This window comes from Helianthus annuus, chromosome 3 (assembly GCF_002127325.2).
Source record: "Helianthus annuus cultivar XRQ/B chromosome 3, HanXRQr2.0-SUNRISE, whole genome shotgun sequence".
Taxonomy (NCBI): Eukaryota; Viridiplantae; Streptophyta; class Magnoliopsida; order Asterales; family Asteraceae; genus Helianthus; species Helianthus annuus.
This window is the reverse complement of record NC_035435.2, coordinates 151,220,177-151,231,940: the sequence shown is the minus strand read 5'-3', so window position 1 is coordinate 151,231,940 and position 11,764 is coordinate 151,220,177. Positions and strand designations below refer to the sequence as shown.

Sequence of the window (11,764 nt, the reverse complement as noted above, 5' to 3'; positions counted from 1 at the left end):
ACATATGGCCACGTACTTTTTTTGTGAGACCAAAGGTTAGGCAATAGTCACACTAAACATTACAAGATTTCATATGGCTTTACATAAACATTCGTCACACCATTATTACTTAGTTTATTTTTGTGTGATGGAATGATAGCAAATGTCATGAATAATATATGTGACCAAAGGGTAGAAAATAGCCACACTTAAAATTGCAAGATTTTGATATGACTTTATATATGAATTAGACTCACGACTTTTGTTTTGTGTGATAGAATGATAGAAAACGCCACAAATAAACAAATTTTATGTGACCAAATAATATAGAATAGCCACATTTATCTAAACTTTTAATCATTTAATAACTGTTCCCACCTCTTACCAGTTCCTGGTTCCAATTCGAGAAGATCAGATCGACTATGCGAATCCCTTTTATCTATGTGATTAGCGTTAGTTTCTCAAACATGTATGTGTCATTTTCTGTTCCCTCCGTACCAGAAATGAGTTCAGTTTCCAAATTGTCGATTATAAGAGTTTTAGATCTGCAGAATTGAGTTCGAGTGAAGCAGATCTAAGGTGAATTTCCGGTGATCCCGCCTCGTATTGCGACTAGAAAAGGTAAAACCTGGTTTGTTATTACTCTTTCAGTTCATATCATATGCTTTGTTTGAACTCCAAACTAGGGTTTCGTATTGGGGGAATTCGAACATATTGAATTTTCACGTTGTTGAATAGGGTTCTCTTAATGAAAGCAAATAAATTCTTAGTTTTCAGAATTAATTTCCTTGAATGCTATTTAACTTTGGTTTAAAACTGAACTTGATTTGGTTTGTTCAGTGATTCAGGGTTATTTTAGGTCTGAATGAAATATTGTTATAGAATTGGAAGGTTTTGATTTCTGATTTGTTTAGTAAACCTTAATGTTGTTTGATTAATGGAAAAGAATTGATGATATCAATATCTGCTTGTGAGAAGTTGATTAAATACAGTTAGACAAGAAAGGTGTATATGGCCATTTGCCTTTAGGATAACATATTGATTAATGTTCTCTTTTGTGATATTGGTACTACAAAGGCGTATATGGCCATTGCCTTTACCAATAACAAACAGTCCAGGTAACTTGAAAATGTGGTCCTTCTAAAGAGTCTGAAAATAAGTTGATGGGGTGTATTATACAAATGTGGATGTACACATGCTATTAGTGTCAGCATATGATAGTCATGAGTATGAATTACGGTTCTGTTTGAGGTATTTGTAAGTTTATGCAAAACCTTTTACCCTCACATGGCTTAGTGTCAAAACTGCTGATAGTTAGACATGGCATTTACATGGTTCGATAGGCATAATGAAGGTTAACATTTTTATACATGGACCCTTTGAAATCTTCAACCAAATCAACGTATACGGTTTTTGGATCCTTTGTGCTTGATCTTTGTATTTTCTTCACAATTATGTTGGCGGTATCTGGGTTTGTTAATTGCTTACTGGACAATGGACATTATACTTACCAAGGAGACTGTTAATGATTTTTTAAGTGGCTGAATCGTTTCAACAGACTCTTATTTTTTTTTATCCAAAAATAATGATTCATGAACTTGCTTAGTTTCATGAATGCTCCTTGATGTGAACCATAGCCTACATGCTGTAAAACTACTTTGTGTTTGTCCTAGAAAGAACTAACAATGTTACTCTGTTCGTTTATTCTCTTCTCTACTGATGATTACATTATACTATATATGTGTGTGTGTATTGGTTCTGCATTGAGCGTTTCTGTATATGTATGTGCAGTAAAAATTATTCTATTTTATAGAATCCTGATTATCATTTAAATCATTTCTATACTGCTTGAACCCTAATTGTAATAACCTGGGTTATGGCTTACAGAAGATTCTATTAGGATGCACTTAGGTTTCTATCTATTGGTTGAGCAATTATGGTAATTTGTTTAACACTTTATTAGTTATTACATTTGTTTTAGTCTATCTTTGGTTTTTTCTTGACCAACTGTTTGTAATGTCCTTGTACCCTGTAAACATACATATTTTAGTGTGTTGGAGATGTCTTTTTTGATAAATATTTATACATGTATTTCAAGTATTAAACTTTGTTTAGTCGGTCTGTAGTGTTTAAACGTGATTTAATTTAATTTTCTATTAGACATTAATCTTGTTTCCTGCTTTGATAGGCACCACATTGATGACAGTGATGTTGACTCTTTTAGGGACTCAAGTAGTGATGTAAGCAGTGATTACAACCTCCCAAAGAGTGAAATTTTTCAGCGGTTGGATCAGTTGTCGTTAAATTACCAACACGTCCTTCAAGAAGGCTTCTCTAGTGATGAGGGTGAATCAGGAAGACCACAAAGCTGTCTTTCATTTGAGTATTTGGAGTGTAATCAACCTTGGGGTTGGGAACCTTTGACTGGTAAGGTTTGTTTATAGAAAAAGTGTCTAATAAAGTTATAAGATATGTTACTTGATTTTTGTGATTTAAATTAATTCTACATTAATCTGTTGCATAGATACTTGATCTTGTGCGTCGCTTCACAGAGTTGAAAAGCATGAAAAGTTGTGCCTTGTTTTCTTCTAGTTGGTTATCTGTGGCTTGGTACAATCTTTGTGACATCTGTTATTTTATGTTTTTTTATTGTATTCACCACATATGAAAGTATTTCTAAGTTGGAATATTTTGGTGATTTAATAGGTACCCAAGTTATAGGACTCTAATGGGACCAACATTGAAAGATCTTAATGTTGTTTTTTACCTTTCATTCTCTTCATACACCAATCACAGGTTTGTAATTTTCTATATAACTTTTGTGTTGCATTTTGAACCTGTTGATTTGATTACTGGAACTTAAAGTCACAAGTATCAGTTTCTAGCGCTTGGATAAATTGATCACTTTTACTTTTTTCCACAACAATGTATTTTTTAGTTGTTTTCTTAATTTATCGGATAATCAAAGTTTCTCAAACACTTGAATAACCTATAGGGGTGTAACCTAGCCGAGCCCAAGCCCGACTAGGTTGAGCTTGGCTCGTCATGTTTTTATGAAACTCGAACTTAAGCTCGACTCTGTTCGAGCCTGCTTATTGGGATTAAGGGTGTAAACGAGCCGGGCCGAGCCCGAGCACGACTAGGCTCGAGCACGGATCGTCATGTTTTTATGAAGCTTGAGCTTGAGCTCGGCTCGGTTCAAGCCTACTTATTTGAGCTCGAGGTCGGCTCGCGAGTAAAACTCAAAGCTCGAGCTCGGCTCGGCTCGTGCTATTTTGAGAACAACCTCAAACGAGCTAAAAGTTCGGCTTGAGCTCACTTCAATATCGCATAAACGAGTCAAAGCTCGGTTCGAGCTCGGCTCGCCAATTGTATCAATATCATTATTATATTTTATATAAAAAAGCTAAAACCTTGTTCGGGCTCGTTTAGGCTCGCGAGCCTAAACGAGCTATGTATATCAGGCTCGAGCTCGGGCTCGATAACTAAATGAGCTCTATTTCAAGCTTGAGCTCGGGCCCAGGCTTGTTAAGGTTCGGCTCGTTCGAGCTATTTACCGAGCCGATCACGAGTAGCTCTCGAGCCTTTGGGCTTGTTTACACCCCTAATTCGGATACTATGGACTAATGGAGTTATAGGAGAAGCTGGGTAGTAATATTTTTTTTCAAATCATTTTCTTGAGTATTCTGAGCATTAATTTTGTCAACGAGTCTTTTCTATAGGACAATCTTTTACTTCTTTTTTTGTACAGTTTAATGAACATGTGTTTTGGTCAATTTATGACTACCATGACCATTTCTGCATGTGTAATGGGTACATGGTCAACATTATTTTATTTCCAAGTGCAGTTTAGAACTGACGGTCAAATGGAATTATTATTTTGTATTTTTTTTCTTTTCCCTGTGTTGATTATATTTGTAAAAATCATGGATAGTTAAGAAGATTGTGTTTTGCAGGCTATGGATGTTTTCACAACCTCTTCAGCTAAGAGCATTCGGTTGAAGGTGGCTGGGTTTGGCGAGGTGAAACGGACCTGCATAAGTATCACTGGAACAACTGGGTCACTCGTAAAGTGAACTACTTAACCTGAAGGGTTGTGTTGGGGTGTATCGCTACTAAAGAAGCTTTGACATGAAGAGGTTTGGCTTTAGATAACACTCTTTGCGGCAGGTGCGAGCTGGTAATTGAAGATGTGAATCACATTTTTGTCGAATGTTTATCGGCTAGAAGTGTGTGGTGGCAAATCTGTTGATGGATTGAGGAATTGCTTAACTTTTTACTTGCTTTGTAAAAGTTGCAGCATAAGTTTTTTCACTAGTATAAGAATGTTTTCACTAATAAAAGATAAATTATCAGCATTCATTTGTTAAGATATATTTATACATATAATAGTTTAAATGAGAAGTAAATATATCAATGTTAAAGTTTGTTTATTTTAGTTGTGTATAATTTTGTTTCAAAATATACGTAATTCTAGAGATCTTTAAAGTTTAAACATGAATGTTATAATTTTATATATGAATAGTTATGAGTAAAAACTTTGTAGCGTTATCAAATTTGAGTGTATACTCGAGCTTGAGCTCGATACTCGACTTAACTGATAATCTCAGTTTAGAAAACACACTATTTTTACATGTTTACAAGACGGGACTAAACCTGAAAATTATTGGTGGTTTAGCATACGAACCTAAGCCCGAGCTTCACTTATCGACTTTGTGACCCTAAAAGAATAATAGATCATATATGTTGCTCCAACGTATCACAATGGACAATAGTATGTGAATTCTATATCTTAATAGACCATATTGTGCCTTAATAGATTACAACGAACAACACTAGATTATATATGTAATAATGGACCATATTGGGTCTTAATTGATCACAACGGACAATAGTAGGTGAATTGTATGTCTTACTGGACCATATTGGGCCTTAATGGATTACAATGGGCAATACTAGATGATATATGTCTAAGTGGACCATATTAGGCCTTAATGGATCACAACGGACAATAGTAGATCATATATGTCTTAATGGACCATATTGGGACTTAATGAATCACAATGGACTGTAGTAGATCATGCATATGTTCAACGGGCCTTATTGGATCATAATGGACAATAGAAGATCATAACGGGGCATATTGGGCCTTATTGGATCATAATGAACAATAGTAGATCTAATATGTCTTAATGGACAATGTTAGGCCTTGCTGGATTATAGTGGCCAATAGTAGTCATACATGTCTTAATGGACCATGTTGGGCCTTAACGGATCACAATGGACAAAAATGGATCGCACATATTTTAATGGACCATATTGAGCCTTAATGGATCACAATGAACAATAGTAGATCATATTTGTCTTAATGGACCATGTTGGGTCTTGCTGGATCACAGTGGCCAATAGTATATCATACATCTCTTAATGGATCATATTGGGCTTTAATGGATCACAATGGACAACATCGGGCCTAAATGGATCACACTGGCCAATCGTAGATCATACATGTCTTAATAGACTATATGAGGCCTTAATAGATCGCAATGGACAATATTAGATCATACATGTCTTATTGGACCGTATTGGGCCTTAATGGATCATGATGTCCAATAGTAAATCATACATGACTTAATAGACCATATCGGACCTTAATAGATGATAATGGACAATAGCAATGGATAATTGTAGATCATATTTATCATTTAATGGATCTTATTGGGCTTTAATGGATCAAAATGGACAATGGTAGAACATATTTGTCGTTTAATAGATCTTATTGGGGCTTTAATGGATCACAATGGTCAATAGAGGATTATACATGTCTTAATAGACCATATCGGCAAACTAAAAAACACATGACTATTTAATATTATTTTAATCTATACTTAATATATTAAGAAAAAGATAAATAAATAATGAGTTCGGGCTTGTTTCCTAAATGTGCTTGTTTTTAGACTCGAAGACTAATTTTGAGATTTTTCGTCAAGTCGAGATTGACTAACTTATGCGTAGCTCGACTCACTTTCCTTAACCATTAGTTGTCTATGCTCATATCCCATCGTTGCCATTTTAGTCCACTGGGTTAACTTCATTCATTTTTTTCTGTTAAGGAGAAGGGTATTTTGGTCATTTTATATGGCCGAATTGCTATTCTAGTTAACAGAATTACATATAAAATGGCCGAATTGCCTTTCTGGTTAACACAAAAAACAAAAAATGATTTAGGTTAACCCAGTGGACTAAAATGGCAACGATGAAACCTTTTTGGACCCACATGTGAAAAATGAAACCTTTGGACTAAACTGGAAAAATAGCTCAAACGAGATAGACTAAAATGACATTTAACTCTCCCATTTATTTACCCAAAATTCCTTTCTCTCCTACCAAAATCAATCATCCCTTCCCAAAAATTCATTTCCCTCCTAACCAAAATAAATCTAAATTTTCATTTCCCTCCAACAAGATTCACTTCCCCCATCAATTCAAATGAAAGACCTTAGCCTCCCTTTACATACTCAGCCTTTAAACCGCAACCCTAATCCCTGACAATCTAGTATGACGATGGTGGATATGACAGTGGTTCCGGTTGTAATGTTACAGTGACTGATGTTTAGGTCGAAGGTGATGGTGTCATGAAGGTGGGTGTGCAGGAGAGGTTGTTGTTGACGGTGGGTAGGAGCTACAGGAAAGATGGAGGAAGCACCTAAGGTTTGAGGAGGCGATTCCGATCCCAGGCGTTCCGTGTGACGATGTGGAGGTTTTCAGCTTCCTCTATTCCATTCGGTAAGTCTCGAACACACACATATGATTCTATTTGTTTTAATCTCCGTTAGAACCTATAATTACTTCTTGATAGAGTGGATAGATTTATATACTTGATTCATGAATTATTGACTGATTATGTGGTATTTGTTGAGTAGTTTTGATACTAGGGTTTTGAGTGATAACAATGTCTGAATTGGTTAACTTTTGTAGAGCACCAATGTCTCTTGCTTTCTACAAAAATAATAATTGTTTAAGCTTTGCATTCCAACAATTAACATAACTATTATATGAAATTAGATGTTCATTAATAACTATGAACAACTTGGTAAAAAATCAATTATCAAATGTCAAAGGTGTTTTAATAATAATGAAGCAGATGGGTCAACGTGTGTGAAAAATAACAACAGGGAATGTTTTGCTTGAATATTAAATTTGAGGCTAATTTCATTGTGCCATGGTGGACAATTGATTTGCCCATTTGAATACAACATCAAAAAAATGAGTTTTCAAGATCGTGTGCTGAAAGATGAAACACAAAGAAAAAAAGTTAGGATTCCAATCTTCAAAACAAATCGAACGGAATAAAAAAAAGCATGTGGCTGATGAAACAAAATTAACCCTTTTAAAGAACTGAAATGCCAACGTCTTTTAGAAAATTACGAGCTTTATACACTAGACTACACTTCGTTTGATAAAATATGTGCGCTCAATCCTTAAAAATGATTGGTGTTATATGCTCAAAATAAAACGTCGCTTAACCCCGATCTACACTACATACCTCCATCTCCGATTCTTGGTATTAAAAAGCGTGTCTGAGGCGCGCTTAAGCGCGAGGCGCAACAAGGCGCACACTCTGGGGCTTTTTTCGCTCAGCGCCTAGAGTAGTTACAAAAAGCGCCAAAAAAGCGCACTTTTTGGGGATTTTTTCTGTGCTTTTTTGGCCTGAGGCGCGCCTCTTGTACCCAAGGCGTTTTTATGCATCTAACAGTTGTACCCTGGGTTTTTTGTCTTGTACATGCAGCTAAAATCATACAAAAACCATACTTATAGCTATATTTTGGGTATGGAAAGCTAAAAACATATGGGATATATAGAAAAGTATATATAATTAGCTTGCGCCTCGGGTACGAAAAGCCCACCGCTTTTGCGCTTTGCGCCTCGGTTTTAGACCTCGTCGCTTTTGTGCGCCTCCCGCTTTTTAAAACCAAGCTCCTATTATAAATTCATTTATATTTCATGACATGTATTCTTTTATAGAATATTAGATTGGCTTGCTGTAAGCTTCAATAAAGATGAAGGCATAGATCTGCTTAAGGGCAAGCAAGCATCACAAGACTGAGACAACTGAAAAGACTAAAATGGAGCTTTCAACTTTGACACAAGAAAATATTAGGTATTTGTATTATTAAAGTTTTCTTTCTGAATTTATTTTATGGAAATAAGAGCATTTTATATTTTACTTTCATTCATTTTTTAGTTTATTTTGATTTCTAATAACTACTGTTGCACCCAGCTCTCAGATGGATTGATCTTAGGTAAGACATCATATCTTTTGGGTTTACTTGTTATCTTTGGGTCTTGACTGGAGGTACTCGCTTAGGTATATACAATGCTTACCTAAAAGATAACATCATTGGCTATATGATCTGGGAATGGGCTTTTATTGAAGGGCGGAAAGGAAGCAAGATGGTCCAACCAAAAATGAGGCCAGTACAAGTTGAAGCAAGAGTCGTCTCAACCAAAATTGAGGTTACTGTTTCAGCTTTGTTTTCACATATTTAGATTGTAAATGAGTGTTTATTTTGTATAAAATATTTGATTCATTAAAAATCGCTAGAAAATCATTGTGTTTCAAAAGAAGCTTGTTATGATCTTATGACAAAATATATGTTTGATCCGTGGATCAAAATGCGAGGGTTCAAGTCCCGTTGTGGGCAAAACTGGATTTAGGAGTAGGTTTAGGGGTGAGTGAGTATGCCTTTCAAAACTGGATCCATAAAATGTTATTTCTAAAATATTGTATACTTTATTTCTTTCTTTCAGATTGTTGTATGGTTGATTTTGTTTAGGACAGCTGAATTCGTTATGCATCTGGGTCAGTTTATCATTTGATCTACTTCATTTTATTATTAAAACTTGAATTTGTTTGGAAATAGTTCGGGATATCTACATTTTGATGCTTCCTTGTAAGTTGGGATTTAATCACAACACTTTAGACATCTTCCGACCCATTTGACTGTTAACCATTTTAGTTAGCATTTATTTATTCACCATTTGACCCATTAGAGATATAACATAACTCAGACTTACCCTTAACTAAATGAGCAGAAGTAGCCAGTTTCCACCTTTAGTAAAGCCAAGGCAAAACATATAAAGGTTATTATTATTCAGTTTTCTTAGGTTCACACAACCATAATCAGTTAGGTCCTATCTAGTTGTTCTTCATATAAAGGTTATTATTATTCAGTTTTCTTAGGTTTGCCTATTACTATACTGGATTATCTAGTTAAGATACATCAAGTGAATAGAATCATGTGTTTCACCAGTGACTTTTGCATGTATATAGGTTGCGCGTCTTCTTGGAGATAATGCCTTGGCTATTGAAGTAGTATCTGGTGCTTGGTTGCAGGTTTGTTACATATTGACTTGTAATAAATAAACAAGTGCAAATTTAGTTATTAACATAGGTGTGATCTGGTTGATGATAAAACTCTTGCTGGTGGTCCAAGTTATGAGAGAATAGTGCACATATCCCAGGGCACATGTTATGAGGGCTGTTTCGATAATTCACTCACAACTCTAGAACCACATCTTATAGCCAATTTAACCGCATTATTTGATCATTTCTGTACTAGTGTCACTAGATCGAAAACTAAAACAAATCAGTTGTTTCAGGATATTCGCCCAAAGGCGAATAAGTTGCCGGTAGGACCACGCATGGTCAGAAATCTGAATTTTCCAAGATGCACTCACGATGAAAATTTATCAATCACAAAGAACCCGAACCCAAACGCAACAGGAAGTTAATAAAAATGTGTTGAAGACATGCCATGCTTTATTATTTGGTCATAGTTTTTGCAGCACTTTCAAGTCGAAAAGCAGTGACTATATAGACACGAAGAAAACAACCTATAAATAGTTTTTAGTTTATGTGTATTGTCATTTATCTTTTCAACTTTTGTAGATAGATTTTATCAGAAGTTTGTTATTAGTAATTAAGTTGAAAACTTATGTATGAATTTTGGTTTATTATTGTTAATATCATTTGGTTTTAGGTTTTTCTCATGTTTACAGCTGTTTTATTTTACAAGAAATTGAAAATGAAATGGTTAATTACACCAAAAATGGCTACATAGAACCACAATAAATACTTGTGACCAAAGCTTAAACAACAGTCACACATAGAATTACAAAATTTCATGTGACTATAAATAAACATTAGCCGCACCATAGTCACTTTGTTTCTTGTTTGTGTGGCGCAATGATACCAAACGTCATGGAAAAAAAGTTACGTGTGATCAAAGATTAGACAATAGCCACACTTGAAATTACAAAATTTTGTGTGACTATAAATAACCATTACCCACACCATAATTACTTTGCTTTTTATTGTGTGACGGAATGATACCAAACGTCATGGAAAAAGAAAATTATGTGTAACCAAATATTAGACAATAGCCACACTTAAAATTACAAAATTTCATGGCTATAGATAACCACTAGCCACGCCATAGCCACTTTGTTTCTTGTTTGTGTGACAGAATGATACCAAACGTCACGGGAAAAGAAGATTATGTGTGACCAAATGTTAGACAATAGCCACACTTGAAATTACAATATTTGGTGTGGCTATAAATAAACACTAGTCACGCCATAGTTACTTTGTTTTTTGTTGTGTGACAGAATGATACCAAACGTCATGGGAAAGAAAGTTATCTTTTACCAAATGTTAGACAATAGCCATACTTATAATTACAAAATTTAATGTGGCTATACATAACCATTAGCCACACTTTCATCACTTTGTTTTTTGTTTGTGTGACTGAATGGTATCAAATGTCATGGGAAAAACAAATACGTGTGACAAAATGTTAGACAATAGCCACACCATCATTACTTTCTTTTTATTGTGTGACGAACTAATAACAGATGTCATAGGAAAAACATATATACGTGACCAAAAGTTAGAAAATAGCAACATTTGCAATAAATTCATGTGACAATGTAATAGAACCGGCCACACTTACAATAAATTCATGTGGCCGTTGCTACCTTTTAGCCATACTTAATAGACAAAATGTTTGATTACAACTCTTTTTGTCACACTTTTATTTAATTGATGTGGCTAAAACATACTTTTTAGTAAATATATGTGACTATATAATACAAAGAGACACACTTTAATTAAATTTATGTGGCTATTGCAACCCTTTAGCCACACTTAATTGAGGAAATGCTAGATTTTAACCAAAAATGTTGTTACCCTTTAGCCACACTTTTAAGTTCTAAGGCCACTAAAAAGTGTATGTGACCATATGATACCTACGATGACTCGAGCTTTAGTCACACTTGATATGAAAAAAATATGTGTGGCGAAAGACATATAGTCACACTTTTTTGGTGTGGCTGTATTTCTATTTTGGCGTAGTGACATCTTCTGCTCATTTCTGAAGCTCCCAAGTGTTCTTCTAACATTCCTAAGTCGTGCACAAGTCTCTGTAAGTATGCCAAACCTTCTATGGCTTTGTTTTTGCTTTGTTTAGCCTAAAAGTCAATCCGTCGTAACTAACGATTGAGTTTGCGATAAATCACGAATGGTCCAGTGAATTGTCGAAGCAAAAGTAGTTATGTGTTGGTATTTATGTGGGTAATAAACCTCTAAAAGGGTTTCCCCTGATCACCACCCTAACTAGTTCAAATTAGGGGTGTGCATGGGTCGGTTTGGGTCGGTTTTTACTATTATCCATAACCATAACCGCTAGTTCGGTTATGGAGTTTTGGTAACCATAACCATAAC

General features: G+C 34.9%; 2 long non-coding RNA genes across 3 annotated transcripts; both read left to right on the top strand.

The window, feature by feature from the left end:
• Positions 1-253: 253 nt before the first annotated feature.
• On the top strand, positions 254-4,403 carry LOC110930095. Its single transcript, XR_002587637.2, has 5 exons — positions 254-600; positions 2,168-2,406; positions 2,504-2,589; positions 2,686-2,775; positions 3,936-4,403. It is a non-coding gene; the product is annotated as an uncharacterized LOC110930095 (long non-coding RNA).
• A 2,009-nt stretch (positions 4,404-6,412) lies between these two features.
• LOC110930094 lies at positions 6,413-10,027 on the top strand. Of its 2 annotated transcripts, XR_002587635.2 has the most exons (6): positions 6,413-6,765; positions 8,005-8,140; positions 8,261-8,282; positions 8,372-8,496; positions 9,314-9,376; positions 9,643-10,027. It is a non-coding gene; the product is annotated as an uncharacterized LOC110930094 (long non-coding RNA). The 2 variants fall into 2 exon arrangements; XR_002587636.2 differs by lacking the exon at positions 8,261-8,282 and having other exon boundaries at positions 6,414-6,765.
• Positions 10,028-11,764: the final 1,737 nt, after the last annotated feature.